The sequence below is a fragment of the Paralichthys olivaceus genome, chromosome 1 (genome assembly GCF_024713975.1).
Source record: "Paralichthys olivaceus isolate ysfri-2021 chromosome 1, ASM2471397v2, whole genome shotgun sequence".
Classification (NCBI taxonomy): Eukaryota; Metazoa; Chordata; class Actinopteri; order Pleuronectiformes; family Paralichthyidae; genus Paralichthys; species Paralichthys olivaceus.
The window spans coordinates 22,427,506-22,433,505 of record NC_091093.1 but is presented as its reverse complement, the minus strand read 5'-3'; positions in this window follow the sequence as shown (position 1 = coordinate 22,433,505).

Genomic DNA, 6,000 nt, shown 5'->3' with positions numbered 1-6,000 from the left:
CTGAATGGTTTTCCATGGAAAAAGATCCAGACAAAGGGGAAGATCCAGAAATCTTACATGTTGGATCACTTTCTTTAAGATTTCAAGATTTTATGTTGTTTTTTTTCTACATTTTCATTGTTCTCACAACATAATTCATGGATCTTGATGGGAAAAAAAACATTTATATTGAGTGTGTGCAATAAGGTGTGGATCCAGACAAAATCTGGATCTTGCAGGTTTAAATGTGGTTTCATAAGGGGATGGTTTGGCCGTGACAAAGGAATCCATCCATCCATTAAATATACCACTTATCCTTTGAGCGTTGTGGGGTTAGATAGAGCCATTCCCAGCTGACATTGGGCAAGAGACAGGGTACACCCTGAATAGTTCAGCTCTATGCCATTCTAATTTTAATGTATTTCTACTCAGGTAATATGTATAAATATTACACATGTATAGTTGTTATTCTCCTTCTTATTATTTATTTCCCACGCTTGTTTAATGTATGGATCAAAATAATAAGCCTTCATTAAAAGCTTACCTTTTGTTTTGTGCTGTGTTCTCTTTACTGTACATTAATTCACTTCAGCCCCTTGAGGCTTTTATGCACTAATGTCAAATCCCTGTAATTGAATTTCTGAAACAAAAACCACAAAGAGAAACTAACCTTTGGTACTTCTCTTCCCACTCCTTGCTCTACAAGCTGATCAAAATTCAGTTGATAAAACATGCAAATTAATCACTGCATTGTTGGTTTGGCAAATGGTCAAATCCTCACGGAGCTGAAACTGTTGTTTCTCAAAAATATGCTCAATGTCAGTATTTAAGCATTTTTTATTAATTTACTTTTAAGATACTTTAAGTAATAAAACCATAATGTTGTCTTTTTGACCTAGAACACATTTGTGAGCACATTGTAATATAGCATCCCACCATTCTCCCTCTTGGTGTGCATGTATATTGGGATTTCCTCAACAGATTGAAAGATAAAACTGGTTGTCTTTCATCTGGGTTTGTATTGAGTGCATTTGTTTGCATTAATTGGACACATGGGATGAAAATACTGTATATTCCACGTCTGGGCAAATCATTCATAGTTCAACTGTTGATTGAATTGTACAGTTTACTTCGGATTGAGGTATGGATTTTTATTAGAGGTGCACACATACAAATTAGATGTAGAGAGTCAGTGGATTGAATACTCAGCAGGAGAAAGATAAAAGGGCGATGATGAGATAAAGGTCTCATATGTAGTTACAATATTGCAGCACTCCCTGCCTGGCCATGCTTGCCTCAACCTTTTAAGCATACTGTGTTGCAGTGAATTCTGGGTCCAAGGTTTTGCAGTTCTCTCTTACACAGCCTTGTACGCCTCATTATATAGTGTAACCTTTGATTTAAAGTCAGGACCCAGAGATCTGTACATGATCACACCTATATGCTAAAAGTCAGTTGAGGGGTCACCCCTACCTGTGTTGCAGCTGTGGTCGCTTCTCACTTGTTGTGATTGTAGGTGAGGGAACATGGTGATATGTGGCTTCAGCTGAAAGCCTTTGAAGGTGCCTTTGAAATGGAGTTCATTGTGGGTATAGGAAAAATGGAAATTATTTATTGGCCCTTCGAACAAAATAATATGCAAACTTATTTTTTTAAATAAAAAATGTTAAAAAATAAACAAAATAGATTTTCCTACTTTGCCAAGTTTCTAAATGTCAAACCATCAATCCTAGTGGGATGGTAGATTGCCAAAATTATTTTCAGGAGTCCTTGAAAATGAAAGTGGCTTTAATCTGTACGCACCCAAAGAACCAGCAAATCAAATTGATCAAAAGTAGACAGCATAATATTTTTGCAACAATATTTTGCAGCAGTTTTCAAAAAGATCAGAAGAAATGAAAGAAAAACAATAAAGTATGTATGTAATTGCAATAAATGGAGAGCAGCCACTGTCTGCATTGTAAATATAAGGGCATAAGCATTGGTTATTTAATCAAATATTAAATGTTTAGGTTTTAGATTAAGTTTTCTTATAACCTCCTCAGCTACTGTATGTGTAAATTTGCATCATTCATTTGCACACAAACCAAAATGAACTAGAAGGGCACTCAGCAGAGTACATACGAATGCCAAGGCCCTTATATTCAATCGAGCTACACCAAATTGCAAACTCATAGACACCAGCTCCCTAAATTTGACAGATTTTTCTTCAAGCTCCATGAATTATTCCCTGGGAAATAGGTGAAAATGTGAAAACTCACAATGTTAAAGAAAGTGAGAAAAAATAATTCCTGGATCTGATCCTGAGCTGCACCAAGTTTAGTGTAAATTAGCTCAGTTGTTTTTTTGATATTATGATCACAACAAACAAATGGACAGGGGTGAAAGCATAACCTATTGGTGGAGGTAATTACTGGACAACAAGACGTCTGCAGAGCTCTTTCAATTCTGAGATGTCCTGTTATTTCTCTCTTTAAGTTGGCAACTTAGTCTCAAATACACAGTGGGTTACTACAGTCTGTTTTAATGCTGTCAGAGGGCTTAATATTTTTGTTACATGTCCTGTTCCTCTGCATGTGAAACATTAAATATGTTCTTAACTGTCTGTTCCTGTCTAGACTGTATGCATTTCAGCTCTGGTGTTCAGCTGTCCTCCTCGTGCATCAGACAGAGCAGATACAGTTCAATTTGAATCAATAATGTCATCTATGCCAGCCCCCTAATGGCTTGTGCTTCACTCGTGTACTAACTATTTCCTGAAGCATGACAGCCCCAACATACTTCGACAGCCTACTGGGAGCAGAGACAGTCCAACAGGGAGCTACACCAGAAACAACTTTATGTTAAGTCAGCAGATAGTTTTTTCTTGGCAGACAAACAAAAATAATAATAATACATTGTTTAAAAAAAGCTCTCTACAGTAAGAAGATGACATCCTACAATTACTAGAGGCCTTTTTCATGACAAGACTTAAAGTGATGAACATGGTTTCCCCTCTTAATATTACATCTGAACCGAGATTATTTTCAGCAGTAGTAGTAAGCGTTTGAGAGGATTGACTTCCTGAGGCAAACATGTGCGATCCTCTGCTCTTGGTTATTGAGTACTTCAGTCAGTCCTCATTTAAGAGAAATAACCAAAATCAAAGTAGTTGTCAGTGAAAACAACTTTTGAATTGACATTACTTGAGAGCATTGAGTGATGAACTCCATGCCTTGTCAATAAGCTCACATCCAGCAGTATATGGATAGATCAGGAGTTCAAGAACAATTACTGTCATCATATCATTTTAACAATCGTTCTAACTCAGTCAGTGTTCGAGTCCAGACCACTAACGACAGTGGCAAATGATAATGTTGGGATCACTTTCAGGGTGATAGAGTCTCTTACAGCAGATCAGAGCACATCTGAATTTACAGCGTGTCACGTTCAACATGGCAGATGACATTACAGACAGAGCTATAAACGCCACATCATTATCTTTATTGCTGTCATTGTAGTTGTTGTTCGTGTTGGAAATTGCCCTTTACGACTTGACGCTGAATGTGTCACTTTTCCAAACAGAATATGTCCTTTTAATGAAATTAAGCCCATCAAGTTGGCAGCGTTCAGTGTCCCAGGTTTGTTATTGGAGAGACAAACCCAGTAAGGGCACCAAAAGCCTTGAAGAAAGATGCATGATGGGATGAACAAAGACTACAGGGCTGGATGTAATTATGCATGCTTACACATCACAAGCCATGGGTTTTTCTTTGAAAGCAGTTCCCTATGGAGTGCACTGATGGGATTGGATTCAATCTCATCCACCAAAGCAAAAACCTGAGGTCTTATTCCTTGTAGCTCTTCCTCCATCTTGGTCACAAAAAACCCACAGTTGCCCCGGTCTGTGAGTGGTAAACCACTGTGATGCTTACAGGATGCTGGGCTCGGGTAATAGAGTTTCCTCCTCACTGCACTGGCGTTAGCAGAATGTAGTGAATACAGAAAATGTAAAAAAAAAAATCAAAATTAATATTCAGAAATTGCAAAAGAAAATATTTTTCCCTCAGTGTGGCTAATGCATTTTCAGTGAGTATATTGTTAACTGCTGGGCTGCTGAAATTCATAAATGAACACTAACTGTTTCTTAAACAGGCACCATTGTGCTGTTATTTTCAGCTGTTTTCTGTCAAAACAATTGTCAAATCCACATCCTGACATCAGTGTAACAACAGGTATGTTTTATACAAATAAATAATGCCAGTTGGGAAAATGTGTTCTTTTGCTGATGGTAGAAGCAAAAATACTGTCAGAAACCCAAGAAACCTGTCTTAGCACATGACCTCAGCTGCTTATATTTTAACATATATAACTGCTTATGCTCTTGGCTCCATTGAGGGGCGACTACTGTTCTGTTGTTCAGCCTTGTTAGCTGTAGTTGCCATTTGAAGTGCCGCTCAGTGCTCTGGGGGGTTTCCTCTGTGCCCTATAAGACCTCGTTTCTTCTCAGCAGCCAGCGGGGTTTCTACACCTGCTGAGTTTAAGAGTGGCCATGGTGATATTTGAGACTCGGCTGGCTGCAGACAAAAAGGCGATTTGTGACCATTTGCATAATATTTAAAATGCATTTGTGTTTGTTACGGCTGGAGGAAGGGGCAAGAGAAAAAGGACACATGAAGCAGATTTCTCTTAATTTAGGGTATTAAGGCTAACTGAGAGAACTCTTGCTTGAAAAGAGCGTGTGTCATTCAGTCATTGAAGGAATATGCAGGAGCTGTTAGCCACCAACAGAAAATATTTCAATTGTGTTGAAACAATAATCAAATACAGTTTTATAGTAGTTGGGTTTTTTTCCAATTTCCCGTAGGATGACACATAAAGAGTGGATTTACCACCATTTTTAATTCTTCCTGCAGGATTCTTTTAAACTCAGTTTGTTTCTGTTATACTCACCCACTCACTGGAAACTGTGAATGGGAGCGTCTTCCTCTCCTCCTGGACCAACATTACAAGCTGTCAGGAACAAGTGTAACATGGCAATGGCAAAGGGTTATAGTGCAAGCTCATGGTGTGAGCGCCTCATGTTCGGCAAGAATTGTTTGGGTTATTGAACTGTGAGTGGGTGTTGGGTGACATCAATCACAGACATCAAATCAGCAGCATTCATTCCCCTAAAAAGTAATGTTCTAGTAGGCTTTGCTTGTGTCAGTGTGAGCTGTATCATAAAATCACAGAGTGGGTGCAGGCTCGAGAAAAATCTGCTTTTAGCCAATGAAATTGCTACTTCCCCAGTGCAAGGTCACTGCAGGTTGATTTGCACCAGCATGAAAATGGGCCCCAAGATATTTTATGGGACAATGTTCTACACACCGTATAACCTGAGAGGCTTTAAGATGTCACAGCAATTGAATTAGATTTCCTTTCATCTTGAATCTAAATGCTCCCTTATTCTCTATAATATACGAAACATAAACCTGAGAAAATATAACAAATGCTGGCCACGCTCTTCTGTGCTTGTACTAAGACAATGTTTGTGAATTGACTTGCAAAACGCCACTGTCCCCAAGTACAGCAAGACTGAGCTGCTACTACTGGAGACTTAATTGTGTTAATTTTGTCCGCTATTTAATATGTGCACATTATATAAACCTCAGAGTGATGTGCCAATCTGAGAGTAGTTATCACTGTGAACCAGGGTAAGAATAAATAAAGTAATAACTGAGACAAAATATTATTTTTGCCACCTTAATGTCACATAGCATCATGGTTGAATAGGAAATGGGAAGAGGAGGAAAAATCGAAACATTTACCTTCTAAACAATTTTCATTTGCAGTGTTTTACTGTGACAACACCCTAGTTTTTGGGCAGCTTTTCATGCTGGCTTGGAAAAGCATCAGAGCCACATCATCTCTCCTTTATTTCTCATGCTTCCTGTCAGCAACTGGCTGTTACCTACTGGAGCAGCCACCTGGACAGCCGCCCCCCCCAGGCTAACAGATATGTCAGCTTTCTCCTTGGCTGCAGTTGACTTCCCCTCACCT